The sequence below is a fragment of the Lissotriton helveticus genome, chromosome 1_1 (assembly GCF_964261635.1).
Source record: "Lissotriton helveticus chromosome 1_1, aLisHel1.1, whole genome shotgun sequence".
In the NCBI taxonomy this organism is placed as follows: Eukaryota; Metazoa; Chordata; class Amphibia; order Caudata; family Salamandridae; genus Lissotriton; species Lissotriton helveticus.
Genome location: NC_136057.1, coordinates 91,711,385 through 91,727,504, shown reverse-complemented (window position 1 = coordinate 91,727,504; position 16,120 = coordinate 91,711,385). Strand labels below are relative to the sequence as shown.

Sequence of the window (16,120 nt, the reverse complement as noted above, 5' to 3'; positions counted from 1 at the left end):
CAAGCAAGCCGGGCCGAAGAGGCTGAAATGCCAGAAACCGGTCCCCGGTAGCTTGTTTCCTTTCCAGTGTAAGAATTGGCTTTGTAGTTTGGTTTGCCCTGTTCCCATCATGCACTGGGACAGGAACAGACTAATTTGCATACAGCCAGGTTCTGAAACTGGGATGATGCAGCGAGCTAAAAAACGGTGTTGGATCTAGCCCTGATCTCTTGACTGGGTGAGAGTTTTCTGCTTAATTCAGAGACTCTGTCCATCACCACCCCTTGTTGTTAATTATTTTGTCCACCCTAAGCGTGGAAGGGTATGCTCAGACATGAGTCCCTTGCTCACTGCACCATCAGGATTCAAGCAAGCCGGGCCGAAGAGGCTGAAATGCCAGAAACCGGTCCCCGGTAGCTTGTTTCCTTTCCAGTGTAAGAATTGGCTTTGTAGTTTGGTTTGCCCTGTTCCCATCATGCACTGGGACAGGAACAGACTAATTTGCATACAGCCAGGTTCTGAAACTGGGATGATGCAGCGAGCTAAAAAACGGTGTTGGATCTAGCCCTGATCTCTTGACTGGGTGAGAGTTTTCTGCTTAATTCAGAGACTCTGTCCATCACCACCCCTTGTTGTTAATTATTTTGTCCACCCTAAGCGTGGAAGGGTATGCTCAGACATGAGTCCCTTGCTCACTGCACCATCAGGATTCAAGCAAGCCGGGCCGAAGAGGCTGAAATGCCAGAAACCGGTCCCCGGTAGCTTGTTTCCTTTCCAGTGTAAGAATTGGCTTTGTAGTTTGGTTTGCCCTGTTCCCATCATGCACTGGGACAGGAACAGACTAATTTGCATACAGCCAGGTTCTGAAACTGGGATGATGCAGCGAGCTAAAAAACGGTGTTGGATCTAGCCCTGATCTCTTGACTGGGTGAGAGTTTTCTGCTTAATTCAGAGACTCTGTCCATCACCACCCCTTGTTGTTAATTATTTTGTCCACCCTAAGCGTGGAAGGGTATGCTCAGACATGAGTCCCTTGCTCACTGCACCATCAGGATTCAAGCAAGCCGGGCCGAAGAGGCTGAAATGCCAGAAACCGGTCCCCGGTAGCTTGTTTCCTTTCCAGTGTAAGAATTGGCTTTGTAGTTTGGTTTGCCCTGTTCCCATCATGCACTGGGACAGGAACAGACTAATTTGCATACAGCCAGGTTCTGAAACTGGGATGATGCAGCGAGCTAAAAAACGGTGTTGGATCTAGCCCTGATCTCTTGACTGGGTGAGAGTTTTCTGCTTAATTCAGAGACTCTGTCCATCACCACCCCTTGTTGTTAATTATTTTGTCCACCCTAAGCGTGGAAGGGTATGCTCAGACATGAGTCCCTTGCTCACTGCACCATCAGGATTCAAGCAAGCCGGGCCGAAGAGGCTGAAATGCCAGAAACCGGTCCCCGGTAGCTTGTTTCCTTTCCAGTGTAAGAATTGGCTTTGTAGTTTGGTTTGCCCTGTTCCCATCATGCACTGGGACAGGAACAGACTAATTTGCATACAGCCAGGTTCTGAAACTGGGATGATGCAGCGAGCTAAAAAACGGTGTTGGATCTAGCCCTGATCTCTTGACTGGGTGAGAGTTTTCTGCTTAATTCAGAGACTCTGTCCATCACCACCCCTTGTTGTTAATTATTTTGTCCACCCTAAGCGTGGAAGGGTATGCTCAGACATGAGTCCCTTGCTCACTGCACCATCAGGATTCAAGCAAGCCGGGCCGAAGAGGCTGAAATGCCAGAAACCGGTCCCCGGTAGCTTGTTTCCTTTCCAGTGTAAGAATTGGCTTTGTAGTTTGGTTTGCCCTGTTCCCATCATGCACTGGGACAGGAACAGACTAATTTGCATACAGCCAGGTTCTGAAACTGGGATGATGCAGCGAGCTAAAAAACGGTGTTGGATCTAGCCCTGATCTCTTGACTGGGTGAGAGTTTTCTGCTTAATTCAGAGACTCTGTCCATCACCACCCCTTGTTGTTAATTATTTTGTCCACCCTAAGCGTGGAAGGGTATGCTCAGACATGAGTCCCTTGCTCACTGCACCATCAGGATTCAAGCAAGCCGGGCCGAAGAGGCTGAAATGCCAGAAACCGGTCCCCGGTAGCTTGTTTCCTTTCCAGTGTAAGAATTGGCTTTGTAGTTTGGTTTGCCCTGTTCCCATCATGCACTGGGACAGGAACAGACTAATTTGCATACAGCCAGGTTCTGAAACTGGGATGATGCAGCGAGCTAAAAAACGGTGTTGGATCTAGCCCTGATCTCTTGACTGGGTGAGAGTTTTCTGCTTAATTCAGAGACTCTGTCCATCACCACCCCTTGTTGTTAATTATTTTGTCCACCCTAAGCGTGGAAGGGTATGCTCAGACATGAGTCCCTTGCTCACTGCACCATCAGGATTCAAGCAAGCCGGGCCGAAGAGGCTGAAATGCCAGAAACCGGTCCCCGGTAGCTTGTTTCCTTTCCAGTGTAAGAATTGGCTTTGTAGTTTGGTTTGCCCTGTTCCCATCATGCACTGGGACAGGAACAGACTAATTTGCATACAGCCAGGTTCTGAAACTGGGATGATGCAGCGAGCTAAAAAACGGTGTTGGATCTAGCCCTGATCTCTTGACTGGGTGAGAGTTTTCTGCTTAATTCAGAGACTCTGTCCATCACCACCCCTTGTTGTTAATTATTTTGTCCACCCTAAGCGTGGAAGGGTATGCTCAGACATGAGTCCCTTGCTCACTGCACCATCAGGATTCAAGCAAGCCGGGCCGAAGAGGCTGAAATGCCAGAAACCGGTCCCCGGTAGCTTGTTTCCTTTCCAGTGTAAGAATTGGCTTTGTAGTTTGGTTTGCCCTGTTCCCATCATGCACTGGGACAGGAACAGACTAATTTGCATACAGCCAGGTTCTGAAACTGGGATGATGCAGCGAGCTAAAAAACGGTGTTGGATCTAGCCCTGATCTCTTGACTGGGTGAGAGTTTTCTGCTTAATTCAGAGACTCTGTCCATCACCACCCCTTGTTGTTAATTATTTTGTCCACCCTAAGCGTGGAAGGGTATGCTCAGACATGAGTCCCTTGCTCACTGCACCATCAGGATTCAAGCAAGCCGGGCCGAAGAGGCTGAAATGCCAGAAACCGGTCCCCGGTAGCTTGTTTCCTTTCCAGTGTAAGAATTGGCTTTGTAGTTTGGTTTGCCCTGTTCCCATCATGCACTGGGACAGGAACAGACTAATTTGCATACAGCCAGGTTCTGAAACTGGGATGATGCAGCGAGCTAAAAAACGGTGTTGGATCTAGCCCTGATCTCTTGACTGGGTGAGAGTTTTCTGCTTAATTCAGAGACTCTGTCCATCACCACCCCTTGTTGTTAATTACTTCAGCTATGATGCACTCTTTCACATGTTCAGTCGGCCTGTATGTTTTATTCTCGGCAGGTAGTCTTTCATCAGCGTCTACATCCTGGATACACCAGCCAGTCTGGCGAGATATCAAAAAGAAGAGCTCAGCAAACTGATTTAGGACTTGCCTGCAATCAGTCTCCTGATGGGTAGGTAGGGTGTCTGACAAGACCACACCTTCCACTGACCCATCTTTTGGATTGTTGGACAGGTCAGGGACAGGTTCACTCTTTGCTTCCTGATCCTCATCTGTAACCAGGAGCATGGTCACATCTGCCATGTCATAGTAGGGTGTGAGGCAGTTAACATGGATGACCCTCTTATGGTTCCTGTCAGAGCCAGGGTCTATCAGGTAGGTGACCGCCCCTTTTCTTTCTAGGATAGGGTAGGGGCCACTCCACTTACCTTGCAGAGCCCTAGGAGCCACAGGCCCCAAAACCCACAGCATCTGCCCTGGCTGGAACTCAACCATAGCAGCCTTTTGGCATCACCAGAGCTTCTGGAGCTAGGATGGCCTCAATGTTTTTGCTTGCTTTTTCCACGTACTCATACATACTGGAGCAAACGCCAAGCACTAAGTCCACTATATCTGCTAAGGTTCAACAAGAGGTTTCTCCAATCCCTCCTTCACAAGGCACAGTGGTCCCGACAGGAAATCCCAAACAGTAGCTAAAATAAGGAGGACCCCACTCCCTTCTATGGCCCTTCCCAATAGGCAAAAAGCAGGCATGGAAGTAAGACATCCCATCTTCTTTTGAGTTTTTCAGGAAGTCCATCAATCATGCCCTTCATGGTCTTGTTAAATCTTTCAACATGGCCATTACACATAGCAGAGTGGCTTTGGCCACACTGACCAGGACTTATGCAGCGGGGGATTGGAGGTCCCATATTTAGACCCCTAATATTATGCCGTTCAATTGCAACACGCTGCTCGATGGCTCAACATAGACCCTAGTTGGGAAATGCGGCACTTGGCGGGAATGGTGGATGCTAGTTATCTTCCAGAGCTGTTAATGGAGGAATTAGGTACACCGAGAGATACTCCATATATTGTGTGACAGACGGCCAGAGTATGGCAATGGTTTGTAGTGAGAGTACTTAAGCGCGCACCATTCCATAGGGAGCTCCCAATCTGGATATTAAAACCAATCAGGCAGATGGCACTCAGTATGTCCTTCCATGCATGGAGGGAGGGGAATGCGAACAATAGGGTGAATTGTACTCAGATGAGACTTATCGCCTTTAAACATGCCCGCAAAGAGTTTGGCCTAAGCCAGTGGCAATTTTTCCAAGATGCGGGCTTGGCAGACACAACTAAGCACACCTGGCCATGCTTTGCGACAGCTCCGCCGCATACTCAAACCCTGGAGATACTGCTAACCTATGGAGCGTGTAGACACCTAATTATGCATCTTTACAGAACAATGCGATCAGATACAGTAGGCACTACACACGGGCCCGAGAGGCCCGGAATTTAGACTTTGACATTCCAATGGAAGATCAAGACTGGTAGAGGGCCTGTGAACTAACACGCATGGTTTCTAATAATGCCTATTTTTGACTGATACATTATAATTTTCTGCGAAGAACCTACTTAACGCCACAAGGCCTTCATCGAATGGTCGGGTCTTGCCCAGATATATGCTTGCGCTGCAACACTCTGGGGGCTGATTTCTTACATTAACCATGGTCCTGCGATGCAATACACTCCTTCTGGCAATTAGCTGTCGAAGAAATGGTGCATGCCTCACAACTAAGTATTCAGCTGACACCCAAATGACACCCAAATGCTGTTTATTAGGCCTCTTTAGTTGTCAGAAAGGGCGCATGATAACCTATACATTTGGTCAGTCGCCTATGGTACTGGCATGACGTAGAATTGTAATCACATGGCTGCCCCAGCATGCCCCAACGATTGCGCTCTGGCACAGAGATGGGCCTCTTCTTCTATGGCGGACGCTTCTATCTCGTCTTGGTCAGATTCTTCCCTGAAAGCATGTCCCGAAGGCACATCTAGGGACTCCAGATAGATTTCGAGGTCAGAATTGGACACTGGAATCGAAAGGGCCTCTTCTTCTACGGAGGACGCTTCTATCTCTTCTTGGTCAGATTCTTCTGCAAAGATATCCAGAGTGTGTTGAATGCTTTGACGCTTCCTCTCTCGTCATCGAGCATGATGATCAGGTAGAGTCCACTTGGACCGAAACGACTTACAAGCATCGCAGTCTTCCTCCTTGTGCTCTGGAGAGAGGCACAAGTTACAAACTTAATGTAGGTCGGTGCGAGGGTGCCACCCAGGACAGAAATGGAATGGAGTCCGTTCCATTTGCAGATGGCTGGCAATATGTAGCAAGGCCCGACGATTGCACACAAGGTTTTCTATCGAAAATGGAGAGTTTGTCGATCGATTTGAAACGCGGAGAACAGGGAAGCGCGTACCTAATCAATACCATTAAGGGTAGAGTGGACTGCACACTGAGAGGAACCCGAAGAGCGGTTTTGGAGCGCAGCAATACACATCAGAACCAGTTTGGGGTAAAAAACAACAATGGAGTCAATGCCCATGCGCACTATCACCGAAAGGAGGGTTCACCTTACCTCGTGACTGGAAAGACTTCTTCGAAGAAAAACAACTTGCAAACATCCGGGCCCCCACAAGATGGCAGGAGTATGCAAAGCATGTGCATCTACAGCACACATGCCTCGAACAGAGGATTAATGGCCCCAAATCCCTGTCGTGGTATCTTGTCATGTTGTGGCTGAGTGTGCCATGTGATGTGGTGGGCTAAAGTGCTTGGTGTGATTCACCGGAGCTCAGGTTTACCTTACCTGAGGTCCGAATGGCTCCCATCGGGTAAAGCCCCAGGGCTGGATAAGGTCCCGGGGGACCTCTATAAACAGGACCCAGAGATTTGGGCCCCTTATCTCTTAATAATTTTTAATGCAGTTCTTGGGGGGATGGCTCCCCCAAATACTTGGTTGGGAGCCGAGTTGGTCCCTATCTTTAAGAAGGGGTCACCTCTCCTCCCAGCCAACTATAGGCCAATCAGCCTGATCGACGTATCCCAGAAACTATTTACCAGGCTGATTTTGGATCGTATTTTAGATTGGGTTGATGACTCAGAAATTCTAAGCGATTATCAAGCAGGTTTCAGAAGGAATGTATCCACTACCGACCAGATTTTCAGGCTAAATATGCTCTTCTGGAAAACGGCCAAAGTCCAGGGCGGTTCCCTCTACACTGTTTTTGTTGACCTCCGTGCGGCCTTCGACTTGGTCCCACGGGGGAAACTTTGGAGAGTATTGAGGGATCTAGGTATCCCATCCTCCCTTTTAGACATCTTAGTACGTCTCCATTCACAGAATTTTGCAAGGGTCAGGTGTGGGAAACAAGGCAATTTGTCATCTAGCTTCCCCGTTGGCAGGGGGGTATGGCAGGGTTGCGTTTTGGCGCCAACCCTGTTTTGCCTCTATGTCAACGGAGTGATTACCCACCTGAATAAGGTTCTTAACAGAGACGTTCCAAGGCTTGCAGGCACAGGGATCTCTGCGATTATGTTCGCAGATGATACCCTGTTGCTGGCTAAGACACCAATGGGTATACAGCGAGTCTTGGATGCTTTTGTCTCATTTTGCCATGATCGGGGATTGGAAATAAACACTTCTAAAACGAAGTTTATGATTTTTAATCCACCGAAAACATCCCGCCCTAGTCCTGCTATAGATGGTGTTCGTTTAGAGAGAGTGCAAGCTTTTGAATATCTGGGACTAACTCTCAATGAGAATATGACTTGGGCACAACATCAGACCAAAATCCAATTAAAACTCTCCCAAAAAGTGGGGGGATTCTTAAACTTCTAAAACAATCTACTTTAAAACCTATCTCTCCCCCACTCGAAATCTACAAAATACAGGCGCGGGGAGCAGTGATCTACGGAGGGGAATTGTGGGGCTACAGTTGTCATCCAGCGATCACCACTGTGGAAAATAAGTTCCTTAGGCAGCTGGTATCTCTGCCTCTTAGTACGCCCCTACGCCCCCTTAGGATGGATCTGGGACTTAGATCAATCAAGGAAGAACTAGGACTTAAGCCCCTTACTTTTTGGAGGCGTCTTTGGGTTACTCCTGAACTCGTCAGCTATAGACGTGAGCTCGCAGAACTGTTGGAAGCCCCTAATGTCTGGAACCTTTCCTGGCTGAAATACATCAGGCAGGAATTTGACAGGCTGGGTTGCCCCTCATTATGGTCTAATCCTGAGGAAGCGTGTAGGGGCATATCTCGAAAGGAATTAGTTAGTCTGTATTGTGATCAAAATTTGTTGGCTTCTCTATCAAATGCCCAAATCGGAACAATAACAAGATCATTCCTGGTTCTGAAAGACTACTATAAACTGGAGACTGCTTTTGATATCATCAGTCCCAATGGTCATAGGAAGCTATACCTCCAATGGAGATATGATACACTACCATTAAGAGCCTTGACCTCACGTTGGCACTCCAATGCCCCTAGGAATTGTCCCGCGTGTGGGGCTGAATTAGAGACAGAGTTACACACGGTTTTCTTCTGCCCCTCCTATAAGGCTTCTAGGAAGAAGTGGATTATTCCCATCTGCAAAAACATAGGCATCAGGCAGTGTTTTCATTCTTACCGAATATTAAAAACGGACTTATCCCCAATAATTGTTTTCGCGGTCACGAAATTTCTGGCCGCCATGTGGAACACTAGAAGAAAATATTTGGTAATCTGAGATGGAATCTAATTATACAACTGTTGAGGTGACAGGGGGTGAGGTGACCCCAGGTGATTCGGGCTGATTGGCCCTTGATTTCAGATAAATGGTTTTATAAAGAATTGAATTCTATGGTTTCCGTATCTTTGTATTTTTAAACTACTGTAATGTTTTATGATGAATTTTATTGTCTGTACTTTTATGACATTTTTTCTTGTCGAAATAAAGATAAAGAAAGAAAGCTTGGTGTGATTTGGTCATTTTTTACAAGGTGGAGTGCTAAACGGTTAGGCAAATTTAGATTTTCTTTGTTTTTGGGATTGTGTGATACAGTGCGGCACCTACCGTATGATGTAAGTAAATAAATAAGGATGTGGGGTGAGTGTTATTAGGGGCGAAGCCTTGCTGATTATATGCAGAATAACAGGTCAGGGAGGTCACTACTGACTAGAGTAGGTTAACAGCTGCACAGGCCTTGGGCATTGATCCTATTGAGGATAATATGTGACGGGCACTGGTGACTGGAGCTGGCTAGCAACAACGCTGACCTCCGTTATTCATTACAGGCAGGGTAACAATGCAAGTCAATATTGACTGGAACTGGTTGGCAGTAGAGTTGACCTCTTGTTTGGAATATTTGCAGGATTTAAGGTACAGGGGTCACTACTGACTGGAGTAACTTAGCAGGATAATAGGTCTCAGGGAGCTAATACTGACTGAAGCTGGTTAGTATGATCACTAGTCCCAAGGTGCTACTAATGACTCAAGTTGGCTAGAATGATAACAGGTCCCAGGGGCCAGTACCAACAGGAGATGGCTAGTAGGCTTACATACAGGCCCAAGGGGCCACTACTGACTGGAGCTGGCTAAAAGAATAACAGGCCCAAAGGTTGGCTAGAAGCATTGACGACCTCTGGTATTGATTAAATGCAGGGTTATAGGTCACAGGAGGCACTGCTGAATACAGCCGGATAGCAGCAGTGGTGGCCTCTAGGAAGAAGGAATTGAGAAAGCATAACTGGATATACTGGTTTCTTTAATACCGATAATTGGTTACACATGAATGCCACAACGTGCATTGATATATTACATTACCAAATTACAATATTCTTATATTAATTTAATGCGTTTGTTCGCCTTAATATGCCTGCAAAGTTACATGGTTCTATTGGGGCCCAGAACCATTTTATATAGTGATGCCCATCTGCACACTTTCCTGCATCTTGTAGTAAATTGAATCTTGACAAACAGAAGTGTTATTTCCAGAAACAGTGAATTCTGCAGCTTGTCTGTGTATCTTTGATCTGCACCTCACGGACTCCTCACATTCCTCTCGAGAGAAGATCCTGCCTCCTACTCTTAGTGTCGTTTTCAGTAACTGTTTCTATCACGTGTTCATGTTTCATTGACTTGTATTAGGCGAAAAGTGTATAAAAATACTTTGTGTAGCATTAGCATTATATACTCCAACTTGCTTTAGGGTGGATGCTCTCGTCCATTGCAAAAACAATTGTCACTTGTTAGTTTGCTTGGCCTTTTGCATTAAATGTATGATAGATGTGTTGGCCTCCCGGTGTGTTGTGTTTTATTTTACATAGCACGAGCGATGCTGGGGAAAATGATAGTCCAGTATACACATTCTTCATATAAATCAACTCACCGTATACTGTTCTGGAGGTTCAGTCCCACAGACATTATCTCTAACTGAACGCCCTAGAAGCAAGTGCTTTTCAAACCAGTTGCCCTCTGATGCAGCGTCCTCGCTATTGGATAAATCAATATGTCCTGAATTTTAGGAGGGTTACCGTATCTAGTGCACTCTGTTAGGCAGCGCTCACCTGTGGCAGTAAGATGTTAATAGGCACCTTATCACCTATGCACGGTGCAGGGCTTTAAGTTACAGAGCTCCTCACGCTGTGGAGAAGATTAGGTCACATTTACCCATTTTCCCATATCTGGTCCTGATGAAATGTCAACAGATTGCTCCATGACTACACAAGGCATGAAAAACATTGACCTGGAGTATAGACTGCAGCTTACCAGCAGGTCCATAGGTGAGCGATACTTTCACACTGATAGGGCCATTAGTTATTCAATTTCTCTGCCACTGTTTTTAATCTTAACATGGACCAGGAAGATCACATTAACTATATTGTGGCAACTGGTCGATAGTTGATCTTATATTCAGACTTCACCAATCTCACATCTTATGACACAACATCCTCTGTCCTACTATGCTCATCCGGCGTACTTATTAAAAGATCTGCAGCAAAGTGCCCTCTTGTGATGCCCGCCAGGCATTGTAGAGTCCGGCCTGGTGAGTAGTATTGCCCAATGATGAAGCATGTCACCTTCAGGTGAGTAAACGCAACTTGCCTTAAAGGCACATGCTTCCTAGGGTGTCTATGTTCAGTTACAGATAATGTTGCTGGGACTGAACCTCCGGAACAGTATACTGTGATTTGACTGTTTTATTTTAACAAATGTACATAGCAGATATTGGCCCTTCCTTGTTTCACAAAAATTATCGGATACCTGCCTCAGAGCGCACTTCTTACAGACGAGTATGGGGTTATCATGTTGCTGCTACAAGCTCCTTACCTGTGCGAGTTATCGGGAACGATGCAGGGGGCAGGCCGAAAACAGCCACACATTGAGATCAATGACAAATACTGAAGAATGAACAGAGCTTCAAAGCTGGTGACCATTACTTAATTGACCCTGAAAATAAAAGAGACGTTTTTAGTATTCTGGTAACTCATGACCATAAAAAACAAAGGTTATAAATTCAATATTGTGTCAAATACTTAAAAAATGGAACTGGATGTGCTGAATCGGATGTTGCCCCAGGTCATGCGTGACACCTTCCACCACTATTGCTTATGGGACTTGTAGTTTTGTTTTTCTCATTAAAAGGATGGGCTCTAGGGGGGTGTGGCTTGGCTGGCGATCATGGCAGTCGTCTAGAGCTTGAGCTCCGACCAGCCTAACATTATCCTGTGCACATATCTTCGCCCTGGGCTTCCATAAGGGCTCTCTGTCCACGATTCGGTTGCTGGAATGGTGGGGCACACTCGGTGGCGACATCAGCCGTGTGGAGGTACTGGGGCCGCAGTGACGACTTGGAGACGCCGTGGGACCAGGAGGCTCCGGTTAGGCCTGTGAAGCCGGGGCCTCGATTTTGGAGCTGCCCAGCTCGGGAGCGACTGTCGGCGGCAACGGAGGGAGTGGCGGAGTGCCTGGGTTTGGCCTGCGGCCTGGCAGATCTGTGGGGGCCCCACGCATATATAAGCGACTGTGCCTGGCACATTGGAGCTGTGCCCTACATCGTGCTGTGGGTGCGAACATCGGAGGAGCCGCCCCCGAGGGAGACAGCTGCCATTCGGGCAGCGGGTCGGCAGAGGAGCCACCTGGCTGCATGGCACTAGCGGGCAGAGGGAAGCCCTTGCGGGTGAGGGGTGAGCTATCGGCTAGCCCTGATGATTGGGTGCCAGGCTGCAGCGGCGGGGGCCCCACACGGCGGTGATCCTAGCAAGGAGCCGGACCCGGCCTGCACAGCCCAGCAGAATCTCCGTGGCAGGGGTGAGTGAGGGATAGCCAGGGATCTGGTTTCTCGGGGGCTAGATCGGGCCCCGGTGGGGAGGACAAGCAGCACCCGCCACAGCTTGCGGCAGAGCCGGGACCTTAATTTTGGAGTGGCTGGACGGGGGCGAGCTTGCCGGAGGCCACGGCGAGAGCGGTGAGGCCCGAGAACCCTCCCTGGCACCGGAGTGAACTGTACCACCGCCCGCACCGTTGGTGGCCTACCGGGGGGTGTGGTGCCCGGCACTGCGGAGGAGCGCCTGAGCCCCAGAGAGGTCCGGCAGTGACCGTGTGAGCCCCGACGTCTGGCCGATCCGGTGCGGCCTGCAAAGCCGGGACCTGGATTTTGGTGTGGCCTGGCGGAAGTGGCTCCGTCGGCGGCTGCGGCGAGTGAGGCGCTGCATGGGGGCTCGCCCCGGGCACAGGAGTGTATCGTGCCAGCACCCTCGCCGCTGGGGGCCTGCCTGGAGGTGCGGTGCCCTGCGCAGTTGAGCAAAGCCTGGGTTCTGGTGAGGCTGGTGAGGAGCGCCGCCATTTTGTGCAGCCCACTCATCGCAGCAGCAGGGGAGAGCCCCCGGTGGTGGAGGAGAGAGTGCCAGGTGATGCCCGACCAGATGACGCTTGGCAGCGGAGACCGGTGGTGAGTGGCACACACCATGTTAGGAAACTCGGGGGTCAGATCGGGCCCCGGAGGGAGGGAATCTGTGACATCTTGAGGCCGGAGGAGTGCCGCGGACGGTCAAATTGGCAGAGGGCGCCTTTACGAGGGTCCCTGAGACTGTTGAGCACACGGCTGGTGGTTGGTCCGGTGAGGCTCTGTGCCAGTGCATGAGGGGGAAGACACCTATCTGATAACTGCTTATTGCAGCCATGACTGACCCTCCAGCCTTAGACTGTAGTCTGAGATACTCAAGCCACCGGGGAGTATTCATAGCCCATACTGCGTTGCCTGTGAGCCATGACACGAGGAGGAGCCGGAGGGGGACAGGACAAACAGGGGCCCATTGATAAATATACAGAGGCGGTGGGTCCCAGTAGCCCCTCGGCGCCCGTGCCCGACAATGCAGCGCTGCTTGCCGTGATCACGCAATCAAGGGATATGCTTGACGCTAAGATAGGAGCTGTCAGGGCCGACGTTAGTCTTCTCCGCCAGGACTTGCGGAATGCGGTGGAGCGTATTACAGGTGCGGAGACTCACATATCTGTGGTAGAAGACGACGTGTCTATCCTTAAACAGAAAGTCGCAGAAATGGAGAAGGTACAGAAGCGCCTGGTCCTGAGGGTGGAGGACGCGGAAGGACGGGCCCGACGCAACAACCTGCGCTTTGTTGGCTTTCCGGAAGGGTGTGAGGGAGATAAGGTGGAGTCCTTCATAGCGCGGTGGCTGGAGAGCTGGATCCCGGCGGACGCACTAGGTGCTTCGTGGTGGAGAGAGCACATCGGGCGCTGGTGCAGAAGCCCCCGGTCGGAGCGCGCCCGAGGCCGATCATTGCCAAATTCCTGAACTATGCAGACCGGGATGTCATCCTGCGGCAGGCAAGAATGAAGGGTGCACTTACACATGACAACGCCAACATCATGATCTTCCCGGACTACACGAGGCTGGTGCCGCAGCCGCGCCAGTCCTTCCTCGCGGCCAAGGCCCGCCTTCGCGGCCTAAAGCTTCAATATGCGCTACTCTATCCAGCGAGGCTGCGGGTTGTTTACAAGTCCTAAACGCTGTTCTTTGACACTCCGGAAGAAGTGTTCCAGTGGACTTATGAGACGGTGAAAATTCAGATTAATACTGCCAAGGAAGGAGAATCGGACTCTTCCTTGAGTGGTATTGCCAGGGAGGGTCTCCGGAGTCAGCGTCGACGCCGCAGAAAATCGCAATCAGGCAGGAGATCGCGCTCGGGCTCGGCCACACGCCGGGACGACCCGACACAGGACCAGCAGCCAGATCCGTCTTGATGACAGAGGGACTTGAATGTTAATTAAAGTATATGGTGTTTAAGGGAGCTCAGGTACAATGTTACTTTAGGCTGGGAGCCCGTCCTGTTCAGTATGGGAAGGTGAGAGTGACAGCCTAGTTTATATGGGTTGTTACTGGGGGATTCATTGGAGGACGTGGGGCATGCTCCCCCATTGGGGGCGAGGCCGCGATCCGTCCGCGACAGGTACTTCCATGTTTTTTGAGGTGCGGGGTGGGGGGAGGGTGGTGGGGATGGGAGTTATTGGGGTTTTGGGGGGGGTCTTGTTAGCGTGCGCTCTGCTGCCTGCTGATTGCCTTGTACCATGCCGGTTGGGTGTTGACACTACTGGTGCTGTATATGCTGTCTTGCTCAAATGTCTAATACTGCAGAGGGAGGGCGGGTAGGCCCGGGGTCGCTACGAATCATGAGCTGGAATGTGAGGGGGATGCTCTACAAAATTAAGCGGGGGCTGTATTTCAGTATGCCAAAAGGGTGGGTGTGGATGTACTACTGCTGCAGGAAACCCATCTTCTTGGCACCAAGGCACTGTGTCTGCCGCGTTCAGGGTTACGCTGGCATTTCACTCTGGGTTCACGAGGGGCTCCAGGGGGGTGGCGGTTCTTATACATCGCAGGGTGCCATACATACATAAGCGCGCCTGGACAGACACACAGGGTAGATACGTTGTGGTGCAGGGGGAGGTAGGCGGAGATAGGGTGACCCTCGGCAGCGTGTATGCCCCACCACCGCTCCAGTGGTCCCTGGTTGAAAAGGTCTTATCCCTGTGGGGCGCGGTGCCTGACTCTTTGTCCATGATAGGGGGGATTGGAATGACGTCATGGATAGGGGCTGCGATAGGTGTCGGAGTGGTGCAGCGGCTCCTGATCAGGGGGTTGAGGGAACCACCACCAGACTGGCTGCCTTAGTTACAGGGCTCAACTGGTTGGACGCTTGGCGATACAAACATGGTGCAAGAAGGGATTACACATACTTTTACGTGGCGTGAGAATCGTTCTCCAGACTGGACTACATCTTTATCCCAAGGGCGCGTGCCTCCAGCATAATCTTGGTGGAGATTCTGCCACGGGCCCTATCGGACCACTCGCCGGTGCTTGCCTCGCTTCATGTGGGCCCTGCCGCTCAGCCGTTTCGGTGGCGTATGTCGGCCTGGAAGCGCATCTCACGGTCGAACTAGATCACTACCTAACTGTGAATGAGGAGTCCGTGGACTCCCCGACTACTCTATGGGAGGCCATGAAGCCCACGTTACGAGGTGTAGACATATCTTGGTGTGCGGCAGCCCGGAGGGAGAGGCGTAGTGACCTGGTGCGGCGAGAAGCAGAGCTGGAGGTGCTGGAGTGTGGGGCTCGAGGGGTGGATGGTGGGCTGGCGAGACGACAGCTAGTGCTGGCGCAGCAACAATACGCCTCAGTTCTTATGGATGAGGCGCAGCCGGCCTGGTTTGCGACTCACAGTCGAGTCTACCAGTGGGGCGACAAGTCCTGCAAAATGCTGCACCGTCTATGCCAGGGTACTATGCATGCCCAGCCGCTGCCCCGGATCGTGACCCCCGAAGGGGAGCCCATGCTAGATCCCGTGGAGATTGCGGAGAGTTTTGCCGGGTACTATGAGACGTTGTATGCACCTCGGGAGTGTCTGGGGCCAGCACTGTTCAGCGCTTTATTGATGACCTCCCGCCGAAGGCCGTCTTGGATGAGGTGAGGGACCTGTTGGACCGACCCCTATCAGACGACGAACTAGGTGCAGCCCTGGGAGAGCTGAACCCGGGCAAGGCTCCGGGTCCTAATGGATTTCCCAGCGCATTCTTTCGGAGGTTTTCGGTCCAGCTGGTCCCGCTTTTTCTGCCGGTGGTAGAGGAATCGTGCGAGACCGGGGCGCTCCCACCAGACTGGCGTCATGCCGAGGTTGTGGTCTTTTTGAAGCCCGGGAGACCCCCTGAGAGTCATGCCTCCTACCGCCCCATTTCGCTCCTGAATACCGAAGCTAAAATCTTGGCAAAGGCCCTTGCCACCAGGCTCAAGCCATACATTACGGACTAGATCCACCCGGATCAGGCTGGGTTTATGCCACAGCGGGCTACCCGCCATAATATCAGACGGGCTCAGGTCGCGGTCTCGGCTTGGAAATGTCTGGGGGAGCCGGCCGCGCTGTTCCTTGCGGATATGGACAGGGCCTTTGATTCCCTAAGCTGGATGTATCTTTTTGCTCTGCTGAGCCGTCTGAATCTTGGCCTGCGCTTTCTGGCATATGTCCAATTACTGTATACAGACCTTACGGCGTCGGTGCGTGTTAGAGGCGCGGTGTCCCGCCCGTTTCTGGTCCAAAGGGGGATGCGGCAGGGCTGTCCCCTCTCCCCATACTTATTTGCGCTCGCCATGGAGCCTTTGGCGGCGTGGGTGCGCATCGATGCTCAACTAAAGGGCTTCT

The 16,120-nt window shown here is 50.7% G+C and overlaps 1 protein-coding gene across 1 annotated transcript in view; it reads right to left on the bottom strand.

Annotated features, from left to right (window-relative positions):
• The window catches only part of LOC144754842 (uncharacterized), a 32,822-nt gene extending 21,966 nt beyond the window's left edge, over positions 1-10,856 (bottom strand). The window contains exon 1 of the mRNA XM_078643131.1: positions 10,737-10,856. The gene's annotated coding sequence lies outside the window, so the exon portion shown is untranslated. The remainder of the gene's footprint in view (positions 1-10,736) is intronic.
• Between the last annotated feature and the right edge of the window lie 5,264 nt (positions 10,857-16,120).